General features: G+C 37.4%; 1 pseudogene; it reads left to right on the plus strand.

Annotated features, from left to right (window-relative positions):
* Nucleotides 1–4545: 4545 nt before the first annotated feature.
* On the plus strand, nucleotides 4546–5836 carry LOC149178010 (protein FLX-like 2 pseudogene; annotated as a pseudogene).
* Nucleotides 5837–12923: the final 7087 nt, after the last annotated feature.

Raw genomic sequence — 12923 nt, forward strand, 5'->3', positions numbered from 1 at the left:
TATAAGATCAACCTATATAACGCATGGAAAATGGGCTAGTCATGTGAAGAGTCCACATAATAATTTTGGTTAAGAGTTGAGGTAATCAAACTTAACCAATAATAGGCTATTGGGTTGTGTTATAATCAAGCCACTCGGAGGAAAATGGATTCCATTCCTTTCAAGTGCATTTATTCCATAGATGAGAAAAATAACTGAGAGATAAGGAGAGAGCAGACAAAGATGATTGTTGCACTATAATAAACAACCGGCAATAGACCATACTTCTTTGTACTTGCATACATTTTCTATTTAGAGGAAGAGTATAAAGCAACCTCACCTTCTAGCTAGGTTTTCTCCCCAAAGGGTTTCCCAGGTTATATCTTATGTCAAGTGCATTTGTTCCATAGATGAGAAAAATCATTGAGAGAGATAGGGAGAGAACACACAAAGATGATTGTTGCATTGTAGTAAACCACAACCATATTTCTTTGTATTTGTATTCATTTTCTATTTAGAGGAAGAGTGCAAAGCAACCTCACCTTCTAGGTAGGTTTTCTCCCCAAAGAGTTTCCTAGGTTATATCTTATGTCAAGTCATGGTTTGTAAGTTTTTATTTTGTGTTTCTCAATTTCTGCATAACTTTATTTTGCATGCATGCACAATTAATAGTAATCTACAAATCCATAAATCTAAATAGAAACAAACCCCCTGTTAGATAGTTTTATTAAATCTACTATGACAAATTATCCAATATCCAATGAAATATCCACGATCATTTATAGATCAAAATGTTCATATAAGTGTTATGTAATGTACTCTCATATGAGATTGATTCAGTTAATAGTTTATTCCTTTGACTAGTTTCACTTATCAAGGATTTGAACTTTGAATCTCATGGTTTAAATAATACTTCATAACACAATTATCGCCAATTGAGCAACCTTGTCTTGGTCCATTGTTTAAAACAAAATTGAAATTTAAAAAAAATATTAAGATGATTTTGAGTTAGTTATTTGATAGTTTATCCATAATGGTTTACAAGCGCAAGATATTGCATTCCCCATGGTATTTATCCTTAAACTATTACATTCCCCATGGTATTTATCCTTAATTTTTGTTATGATGAAACATATTTAAAAGCTTGAAAAATTCAATATAGAATACAAAATTTATCGATAATGGTTTACAAGCCCAAGATATTGCATTCCCCATGATATTTATCCTTAAACTATTACATTCCCCATGGTATTTATCCTTAATTTTTGTTATGATGAAACATATTTAAAAGCTTGAAAAATTCAATATAGAATATAAAAGTACTAGCATAGATTCATTTTAGTTATAGACTTAATCTCGATATGATATTTAAATTTTCATTTTAATTTTCCGATAAGCGTATATATTTGACCTTATAGTGGAAGGAGATGGGTCGACTTTTAGTTTTTTATTTTAATCTACAGTCGAATAAGTTTTGGAAGGAATATGCCAAGCATATCCTTCGTCTGAGTCCATATCGATGGTTGGGAAAAAAGTTCGGTGTCGTGTGTTGAATGGGATTAAAAAAATTCGGTGCCACATGTTGGTGGCAATTAAAAATATAATTATAATAATATAATATAATATTATTATAAATTATTATTATTATATTAATATAATAATAATAAATATATAAGAGTAGGGTTGTTATTATTTATATAGTTGGTTTTAAAAAAATAAAAATAATAATTATTAATGTGGTTGATATAGTCTATCGGGATATATCAACTATATTGGAAAATGTGGTTGTATATATGCTTTATATAAGCTTATCAGTATATATAAAGCACATTGGTAAATATGATTGTGCTAGTTTTAATCTACAGTAGAGATAAGTTAATATTATAATAATAATAATATAACATTATTATAAATTAATATTATTAATATAATAATAATAAATATATAAAAATTTATATAGTTAGTTTTAAAAAATAATAATAATAATAATTAATGTAGTTGATATAATCTATTTCAATATAGTTGATATATTGGAAAGTTGATATTGGAAAATGTGGTTGTATATATGTTTTATATAAGCTTATATGCATATATAAATCACATTAGTAAATATGATTGTGCTAGTTTTAGTTTTAATTTAAGGTGGAAATAAGTTTTGGAAAATTTGGAAGTAATATGCCACTTATCCACATATAAAAAGCACATTAGTAAATATGATTGTGCTAATTTTAATCACTGTGGAGATAAGTGGAGATAAGTTTTGGAAGTAATATGTCACTTTCCACAAATATAAAGCACATTGGTAAATATAATTGTGATAGTTTTATGTAATGTGGAGATAAGTTTGGGAAAGTTTTGAAGAATATGCCAAGCATATCCTTCGTCTAACTCCATATCGATGGTTGGAAAAAAGCTCGGTGTCGTGTGTTGCAGGGTGTTGCAGGGGATTAAAAAAGCTCGGTGCCACATGTTGCAGGCAGTTAGAAAAGGTCGGTGCCGCCTGTTGCAGGAAGTTACTTGATGGCGCGCGTCTTGCAGGCAGTTACTTGATGAAATGGGGGTTTTAATAGACAGAAAATAAGAACTTGGTTAACAGGAGGAAAGCATGACAGGAAACATGGAGGAAATTACAAGCACCGGCATTGGTTCGTAAACTGATCAGATAAGCCCTCGCTCGAATGCATCAACTCCAGGATCGACTGGAGTACCGACATTGAAACTTGGCATGGCCTACCAGCAAGTACCGGAAATGAATGCATACCCAGTGAGTACCGAGGATGCATGGACACCTAATCGAATATCGACATCGCCACCTGAATCGAATGCCTCAACAAGCGACATTGACAAGCAGCATAGAGGACTTCTGGGAGAAACTTTTTTGATTCCCGACATCGACTCCTGAATAGCTAGTGGGACGGACAATGGGCACGGTTTAGAGCATAATTCATGCCTCCTGAATAAGTAATGGGATGGGCACGGTCACAATATAGAGTCATCCTGCCTCTTTTCTTGTCCCATCTCGGGGTGTTTTTACTGTGTTAAAGGAAGTCTATGAAGTTTATGCACTAGTATAATGGTACCAGTGTGAAATTGCATTGAAATTTTGATATATTAAGAATAAATATCTCCTTAGCGCAGTTGGACAGTTGAGTATTTTCTACATACAACCATCTAACAACATTGGAATGGTGCACGAAAAGTGATAACTCAGATCGAGAACCCTACATCCCTTCATCCATTCATTTTTCTCCCTTCTCAGTTTGTTTAGTGCTCATAACAGATTTGGGATGCAGAAGCTTTGAACTTGGGTTTCTTAGTAAGACTATTTTCTAAACCCTCGTTGAAATTTAAATTTTGGTTCAGAGAAATCGTTGCGAGAGACATTGGTTTATTCATGAGTATTGAGTTTTTAGTAAACTGCAGTAGAAGCATCTCTATATTCTAAAGACTCCTGAATAACTAGGACGGACAAAGGGCACGGTCTAGAGCATAATTCATGCCTCCCGAATAACTAATAGGACAGACACGGTCACGGTATAGAGCCATCCTGCCTCTTTTCTTGTCCCAGCCCAGGGTGTTTCTACTGTGTTAAATAAAGTCTGTGAAGTTTATGCACTGCTATAATGGTACCTGTGTGAAATTACCGTGAAATGTTGATATATTAAGAATAAATATCTCCTTAGCGTAGTTGGAAAGTTAAGTTTTTTCCACATTCCACCACCTAACAACCTTGGAATGGTGCACAGAAAGTGATAACTCAGATCAAGAACCGTAAATCCCTTCATCCATTGATTTTTCTCCCTTCTCAGTTCATTTAGTGGTCATAACAGATTTTGGACGCAGAAGCTTTGAACTTGGGTTTCCTGGTAAAACTATTTTCTAAACCCTCGTTAAAATTTAATGTTAGGTTTAGAGAAATCGTTGCGAGAGCCATTGGTTTATTCATGAGTATTGGGTTTTTAGTAAACTGCAATAGAAGCATCTCTATATTCTAAAAGTTTTGGGCACAATATGGTAAAATGTTTGATTCATTTTAATGTTATATTTGTTGGGGTTAAACTTTGATTTAGGGTTTATGAGCATGGGTTGACCACTTAGCGGCCTCTATTTTAATTCCTCTTCGAGTCACGCATGACTCTGCAATTTATATATGATGAATTGTTAATATTGTTGTTCTTAGGGTTGACATTTTGATTTTAGGGCTTTGAGTGGGTTTTGGCTACTATGGGGTCTCTATTTCAATTCCCCTGAAGTCTCCACTGAAATTGAGATATGATGCTAAAAAAACTAGGGTTCTCTTACATACTGATATCCGAGGCTCAACTAACATTGGAACTCTTTTTTCTTTGAATGTATAGAATTTAATGGTTGCATTGAACGAAATTTCCTAGTTCATTTCGGTTTTTGTACAGTAGAATACATCTGAGAGTTATTCGTTGGATAGAATATCTGTTATACACTGGATAGTGTTATAAAATAACAGTGGCTAGCTATTTAGAAAACGATTTGCTCTCCTCTAATTTATGCAAATGTTCAATTATGTTTAAACAATACAGGACCTTTACAGAAATGGCAGGTCGAGGACACATGCCACGATCACTTGCAAGACACCCAGGCATGGGTCCAGACCCTTTTGGTCGAGTTATGCGTCATCCTTTAGGGCCACATCCTCTGGATCAGTTGCCTCCTATTGAGCTCCTAGAACAGAGATTGGCAGGTCAACATGGAGATTTACAAAGGATTGCGATGGATAACCAGAGGCTGGGTGCAACACATGTAGCTCTTAGAGAGGAGCTTGCTGGTACCCAACAAGAGTTGCAGAGAATGCATGTTCAGATGGCAGCTATTCAGGGCGACAAAGAGCATAAACTTAGAGGCTTGATTGATAAAACAACAAAGATGGAAGCTGAACTTTAGGCTACTAAGACTATGAAAGGTGAACTAGCTGACGCACAAAGCCTGATGTCAAGAAGACAGGATTTAACTGGCCAATTGCAACAACTCACCGCAGAACTACATAGCTCATGCAGAAGTTGAAGAGATCCCTTCTTTACATGCTGAAATCGATGGACTAAGGCAAGAGGTACTCCAATAATGAAAAATTATTAGTTCAGTCAAGCATTCCAGAGATTGTTTTTGTGCCCCCTCTTGTTCGAGAAGGAATTAATTTTGTTATAATATGAACAAAATCATTGCGTGGGTACTATCCCACAGGCTGTCCCAGTACACATTTTACTGGAATCTGATGGTATCATCCCTTATTAATGAAAATTGGTGGATGCACGTGCCTATAGTCCATACTTTTTTATCCATATTGTTATGTATCTCTGTCGATGTCTGTACGCAGACACCTGAACATACAGTGTCCCATGGCACATAACATTTTGAAAATATGAAATTTTGGTAGAATAAGCTTGTGATATTGCGTCATGTTGTCAGTGCAAGGGAATCTCACTGTTGTATGTTTTTGAATGAAAGGAATGCATTTGAACATGAGAAGGCTGCAAATAATGAACAAATGCATCAGATGTAGGCCATGGAAAAGAACTTTCTTTCTGTGGCAAGAGAAGTGGAGAAACTACGTGCTCAGTTGGCAACTGCTGACAAGAGAGTTCATGGTAATTGTTTCCTTTGGAAATGCTATGTTCATGAAGATCATAATATCAAATGATATTGTAGTTTTCACAAACGTATTAGTGTTCTAGCTCGAAGCGGTTTCATGGTTATACATTTCATGGTCATAATAACAAATATCATCACTTCAGAGATCGTCCGTCGGAACTTATGGATTCTCAGTAAGCCAGAAATTATTCTGATCGAATCAGGGTCAGCACATGGGAGTTACTTAGACCATTGATTGCTATTACCCCTTGAAGCCTACAGGACCACTCTTTCAATTGGACAGCTCAGCCAGCTACTCAGAGTAAGTCTTGGATTGCTTAATCATTCGAACTGCCTTATTTCAGACAACCAAAACTTAAAGAGACACCTAGAATATCCCGATGATGATAGAGAAGCTCAATTTGATGGCATTGAGTGTGTGAGATTATAACAATTGAAATCTTTCGATGCTGGGTGGCAACCTCAATCATTCTGATGGCGAGAGGAAGAGAAAATTCCCATATTAACCAGAAGACTTGGAACAGAATCACTCGCATAGAGACATTTACCTTGTCTATTGTAACAACAATAACAACAAATCAATACAGTGGATATACTCAACCTGGTCCGGAAGCTGCCATATCGTCTGCCTGAACTGTTGCTGATTCAACTGCTTATGCTTCTTATGATTCTGTTGCTTCAACCTGTAGTAAACTGGGTGAACCACAACCTCTTCGTCTGCCTGCATCGCATCCAATTTCAGTAGCATTTGACCCAGAACTAGAAAAAGATCTGGTTTAAGGTGTAGAAGCCAAGGCGAAGTTATAGATATTTGAATCACTAGTGAATGTACCAGTGCAATTTCTTGCTTCCCCGCGAGTAAAGTCTGGGATCTGCAACGGCGCTTAAAGATGAACCAGAGCCAGTACATGCACAGAGCCATGTGGTTTGGTTTCTGTGTGGTCTGTGGCATGTTTGAGGCGTGTCACCTTTTTTATAGACATATAAGGCATATGAGATAAAGACACACAACCAAACTGCAAACCACCTAGCATGATCATGCCAGAGAATTAATGTTAGTATTAATTTACACTAGTGAAATATACAAACGAAATAATTCACATAAACAAACAAACAATTCAAAGCACAGGGAAGCTTTAAAAAAAATGACTAAGAACAGAGTTTTACATACCCAGAAAAGATTTCTATTCATTAAAACAAAATGCCTGATACATATTCATCCTCTTTTACTGAGAGGGATTCACCAAAAACAACATTCATCCAACGAAAATAAACTCTTAAAAACAAAATTTACACATGCTTACCAAAGAAAAATTATATGCCTCCCCTGCTTGCGGTATTTTACTTTTCTTCACCACCAATTAAAAAAACATGCATATTTCATATGCGCTCCTCTACTTTTCACTCGCACTGCTGTGCATACATTTTCACTCTCACACTACTGAGTTACATTGCCATGAGAAACGGTTTCTTATGCACTGCTGTGCATTTCTATAACAAGAGATTGGTGTGTTTTTTTGTTGTTGCCCACACTGTGCATTTCATACTCACTTCATTACATACGCGTGAGTTCTTTTTGTATAACAAAAATGGTCAACGCACATTAAAAAAAACTTACATGGTGTACATATGCCCATACCTTCGATTTACAAAAAAACATTAAAATTTAAATTTCTTACCAAAACTTCTACGGGCACATTTAATTCATTAAATTATTTTAACGGCGGTCAACCCAAAACTTGAATTTTACTCCACGCATGATTTTTAATTCGATGCAGGCTCGTATGCAAGTTTCCCTGATGGACGGCGGAGAATAATGGAGCAGATCGAACGGCGGACGGAGATATCGGGAGACCTTACTTGACTGAACGATAGCACCCGAGAAGTCAGACTTGCTTACGTATGGGGAGAGCCACGCGTCTGCACCATATTGTATCGGGCTCAAATATACGGAAACCACTTTCTGCAGGAAGGCGGTCCGATATGCATAAAATGGTTTATGGTTTCGTTCTGGCGGTTTTGGGCGTTGTACGTCTGCCCAGTTGAAATTAGAGCATTGCCTCTGTGTGTTTGAATTGTTTGTTTTTGGGATTTTCTCAGAAAAATCCCCAACAGTGGTATCAGAGCAGGCTTAGGCTCTTTGAAAGTGTTCAAGAAGCTGCAAGGGATGAGTCTTTTGTTGCAGCAGTAAATCTTCTCCAGCAAAGTGAAGTCTCAGGCAAAAGATTCAGGTATTCCTCAAAGTTTTTTTTGAGTCATTGTTGTAGAAACAGTCAGTGTTTTAAATACACAGTCAAGGAATGGCTAGCACAAGCACTAGCATGGGTATGTTTAATACCCAACTCCCACAGTTCAATGGGAAAAACTATGACTATTGGGCAATAACTATGAGAGCCCTGTTTGCCTCTCAAGATTTATGGGAAATAGTTGAAGATGGTTTTGAAGAACCAACAGATGAAAATGAGTTCAATGCATTAACTCAGGGAGAGAGAGATCTGCTGAAGAGCAATAGGAAGAAGGATTCAAAACCCGTGTGTTGTTGTATCTAACGGTAGACCAGAGTGTGTTTCCAAGGTTAGCAGCAGCTAAGACAGCAAATGAAGCATGGCAAACCCTCAAGACAGCCTATCAAGGCATGGAGAGAGTGAAGACAGCAAAACTACAATTGCTGAGAAAAGATTTTGAGAATCTGAGCATGAAGGAGTCAGATAATATTGACTCATTCTTCACACATGTGATTGGTTTGGTCACACAGATGAGGACTCATGGAGAAACCATTGAAGAAAGGAGGATTGTGGAGAAAATATTGAGGGTCTTACCCTCAAAGTTTGATGCAATTGTCACCACCATTGAAGAGACAAAGGATCTCTCAAACTTTTCAGTTGATGAGCTTCATGCATCACTGATAACACATGAGCAGAGGTTGAGTAGGAATGAAAACTCATCTCTAGAGCAAGCCTTCAAAACCCAGATGTCCTTTGGAAGAGGAAGAGGTCAAGGCAGAGGAAACAAGAGAGGAAGAGGTAGAAGTCAAAACAGAGGTGGAAGGAACAACCCAGCAAATGCTCAAGGAAGAGGCAACAATCCAAATCAAAACCAAGGCCAAGGCAGCAGCCAACAAAGAGGACAACATCATGCTCAAGAACAAAGGTATGAAAAATCCAATGTCCAATGCTATTATTGTAAAAAATATGGGCATTATGCCAGTGAATGTAGGAAGAAGCAGCATGATATGAACAATAGATCAAATGCAAATGTCACTAGAGAAAACAACAGTCAAGATAATGTGTTGTTAGCTTGTAACATGGCTGAAACAAACAGTGAAGACATATGGTTTTTAGACTCAGGTTGCAGCAACCATATGACAGGAAACATAGCCCTCTTTTCTGCTCTAGATCAGAATATGAAATCAGAAGTCACACTAGGAACTGATAGTAAAATCTCTGTTATGGGAAAAGGAGAGGTAAAAATATTTACAAAGCAAGGAGAAAGGAAAACCATAGCAGATGTCTACTATGTCCCCGGAATGAGATGTAACCTCTTAAGTATTGGACAGCTTGTTCAAAAGGGGTACAATGTTTTCTTTGTGAATGATGTGTGCACCATCATGGATATAGCACCCAACAAAAGATGCATTGCTGAAGTAAAAATGACAAGGAACAGGATGTTCCCTCTCAGGATCAGGGCAGATTTGAAAAACAAAAATGTAATTGCAGCAGTCACCCAAGAGGCTTTCCAAAGCGTGCTAAAGGATGAAAATTGGTTGTGGCACTTGAGATTTGGACATCTCAATTTTGGAGGTCTAAACTTGTTAAGCAGAAAAGGAATGGTAAGAGGACTACCATTGATAGAGAAACCGGACAACCTTTGTGAAGGTTGCATTTTGGGGAAACAACATAGAGAAATTTTTCCATCAGGGAAGAGCATAAGGGCAAAGGCACCCTTAGAGATCATCCACTCAGATTTATGTGGACCGATGCAAAATCCATCATTAGCAGGTAGCCAATATTTCTTAACATTCATTGATGATTTTACAAGAAAAACTTGGGTATATTTCCTTAAAAACAAAAGTGAAGTGTTTTAAAAATTTAGAAATTTCAAAGCACTTGTGGAAAACCAAAGCGGGCTGCATATTAAAGTTTTGAGAATTGATAGAGGAGGTGAGTATATTTCCAAGGAGTTTCTACGTTTTTGTAGAGAAAATGGAATTCATAAACAGTTTACAGCAAGGTACACCCCACAGAAAAATGGAGTTGCTGAAAGGAAGAACAGGACCATCACGGATATGGCGAGGAGCATGTTGAAGGCAAAGCATTTGCCAAATGATTATTGGGCTGAAGCTGTAAATTGTGCAGTTTACATTTTGAATAGGTGTCCTACAAAAGCAGTGTTGAACAAAGTGCCGGAAGAAGCATGGAGTGGGAGAAAGTAAGGAGTCACCCACATGAAAGTTTTTGGATGTGTGGCCTATGCATACATACCAGATCAGCTAAGGAGGAAGTTGGACAGCAAAGGGGAGAAATGCATTTTCATTGGATACAATGAGGAATCCAAAGCCTACAGGTTGTATATCCCATCTACCAAGAAGTTTTTTGTCAGCAGAGATGTTCAATTCATTGAAGAGGAAGCTTGGGATGGAAGCATAGAGAAGACAGTTAATGTTAAAAACTATTTGTCTCATGATGAAGATGATGAGGAGGTGGCTGAAATGCATCCCCAAACAACAGCACCAACACAAGGACAGCAAGGGACACCATTGAGGATAAATGAGAGTGCTTCTCCAAGCACACCACAAGGAGGAAATTCAAGTGTGTCTTCAATCACTTGCACACCAAATGAAAGAGGTAAGAAGTTTAGAAATCTAAGTGACATTTATGATGAAGGAATGAATTCCTTGTTTGCCTTGTATTGTCATGTTGATGATCCTATTCATTTCGAGGATGCAATTAAAGATAGGAAATGGATAGAAGCTATGGATGAGGAGATGAATGCCATAGAGAGAAACAAAACATGGGATTTGGTTGAGCTACCAAAAGGAAAAGAAGTCATTGGAGTCAAATGACTTTACAAGACCAAGAGCAATGCTGAAGGTAAAATAGAAAGACACAAGGCAAGGCTGGTTGTCAATGGGTACAAACAGCAGTATGGAGAGATTATGAGGAGACTTTCGCACCGGTTGCAAGAATGGAAACCGTGAGAGCAGTGTTGTCCATAGCAGCTCAAAACAAATGGAAAGTCTACCAAATGGACGTGAAGTCAACATTCCTAAATGGAGTGTTAAAGGAAGAAGTTTATGTTGAACAGCCTCTAGGCTATGAGAAGAAAGGTGAAGAGCACAAAGTGTGCAAATTGAAGAAAGCTCTTTATGGACTGAAGCAAGCGCCAAGAGCATGGTACAGCAGGATAGATTCATATCTATTGGATAATGAATTTGACAAGTGTGAGGGAGAACCCACCGTCTACATCAAAGAAAAAGATGGTAAAATTTTAATTGTTGTCTTATATGTTGATGATGTTATTTTCACAGGTAATGATGATCAGCTCATTAAGAATTTTAAATCAGTCATGAAGGAAGAATTTGAAATGACTGACATGGGTTTCTTGAGATACTTCTTAGGCATAGAAGTAGATCAAAATGAAAAAGGAATTTTTATCTCACAAGCTAGATATGTAAATCAAGTGTTGGGCAGATTTAACATGCAAGAATGCAAGGCAGCGATCACTCCCACAGTAATGGGATTAAAACTCAGCAGAGAGGACAGCAGCAAGGATTTTGATCCTAGTTTGTATACGAGTATTGTTGGCAGCTTTATGTATTTAACAGCAACTAGGCCTGACATTATGTTTGCTGTTAGTTTAATTTCCAGATTCATGGAGAGGCCAAAGGAGGCACATTGGCAGGCAGCAAAAAGAATTTTAAGGTATGTCAAAGGTACCAAAATGTTTGGCATATTATATAGTGTCTCAGAAAGTTCAAATTTAATTGGATACACTGATAGTGATTGGGCTGGAAGTGTAGATGATCGGAAAAGCACTTCCAGTTATGTTTTTCATATGGGTTCAGGAGCCATTTCATGGGCTTCTAAGAAGCAGTCCATTGTAGCATTGTCTACAGCAGAGGCTGAATATGTGGCAGCTATAGCAGCAACATGTCAAGCAGTTTGGATGAGAAGAATGTTGAGGAGCTTAGACCAAGAGTAGGCAAAAGTGACAGTGATCTTTTGTGACAATAGCTCAGCTATTGCATTGTCAAAGAATTCAGTGTTTCATAAGAGAACGAAACACATTGATACAAGGTTTCACTACATTAGAGAATTGGTGAACAATTGAGAAATTGTCCTAGAACATTGCAGGACTCAGGAACAGGTAGCAGACATCTTGACAAAGCCACTGGATCAGAAAAGCTTTGAATTTTTGAGGAAGTGTCTGGGTATGACTGAATGCCCAGCAGTTGAAATTAAAGGGGAGTGTTGAATATGTAATTTAAACTGTGCATTTATAACTCCAAAACCACCAGAACGAAACCACAAACCACCTTGAGGGATATCGGACCGCTTTTGCGTGAAAGCAGTATCTGTATATTTGAGCCCGATACAATATGGTGCAGACGCGTGGCTCTCCCCATACGTAAGCATTTCTGACTTCTCGGGAGGTAATGGTCAGTCAAGTGATGGCTCTCGATATTCTTGTCCACCGTCCGATGCAGCTCATCGATCTCCGTCGTCCATCGTTTCAACCTGCATACGAGATGCATTAAAAGCTTTGCGTGGAGTGAATTTGAATTTTGGTTGACCGCCGTAAAAATATTTATTACATAGTTATTATGATAAGTAATAGGTTGGTGAAAACTTCAATTTTATTTATTTTTATATGGCGGAGGTATGGGCATATGCAGGTTACGTATTATATTTTTTATTGTATTGTATATACAATATACTTGTTATGTTTTTTGTAGTGTGTTGACCATTGTAATATGAGAGCTCGGGGGAGCAAAACAGAACAGTGAAATGAACGCACAGTAGTGCGAGTGAAGAGAACAAGCCAAATGAAAAGAGCTCGCGGGTTGTAAATTTTTTTTTGGTTGGGCATCGTAAAACGAAGGTGCAGCAAAAAGAAAACTATGTATTAATGCACAACAGTGCATAAAGAAAATGGAGGAGCGAATTTGTTTTGTAAGCATGTAAAAATTTGTTTTACAGCAGTAATGTAAAAAGGGTTTCACAGCAATAAACCCAGCTCATTAAATTCTCAGGTGAAAACAGAGTTTTGTAGAATGAATTAATTTTGGTGAATCCCTCTCAGCAAAGAGGATGAAGTTTGTA

The sequence above is a fragment of the Pinus tabuliformis genome, chromosome 4_1 (genome assembly GCF_031772625.1).
Source record: "Pinus tabuliformis cultivar Carrire ecotype Pingquan chromosome 4_1, CPIR1, whole genome shotgun sequence".
Classification (NCBI taxonomy): Eukaryota; Viridiplantae; Streptophyta; class Pinopsida; order Pinales; family Pinaceae; genus Pinus; species Pinus tabuliformis.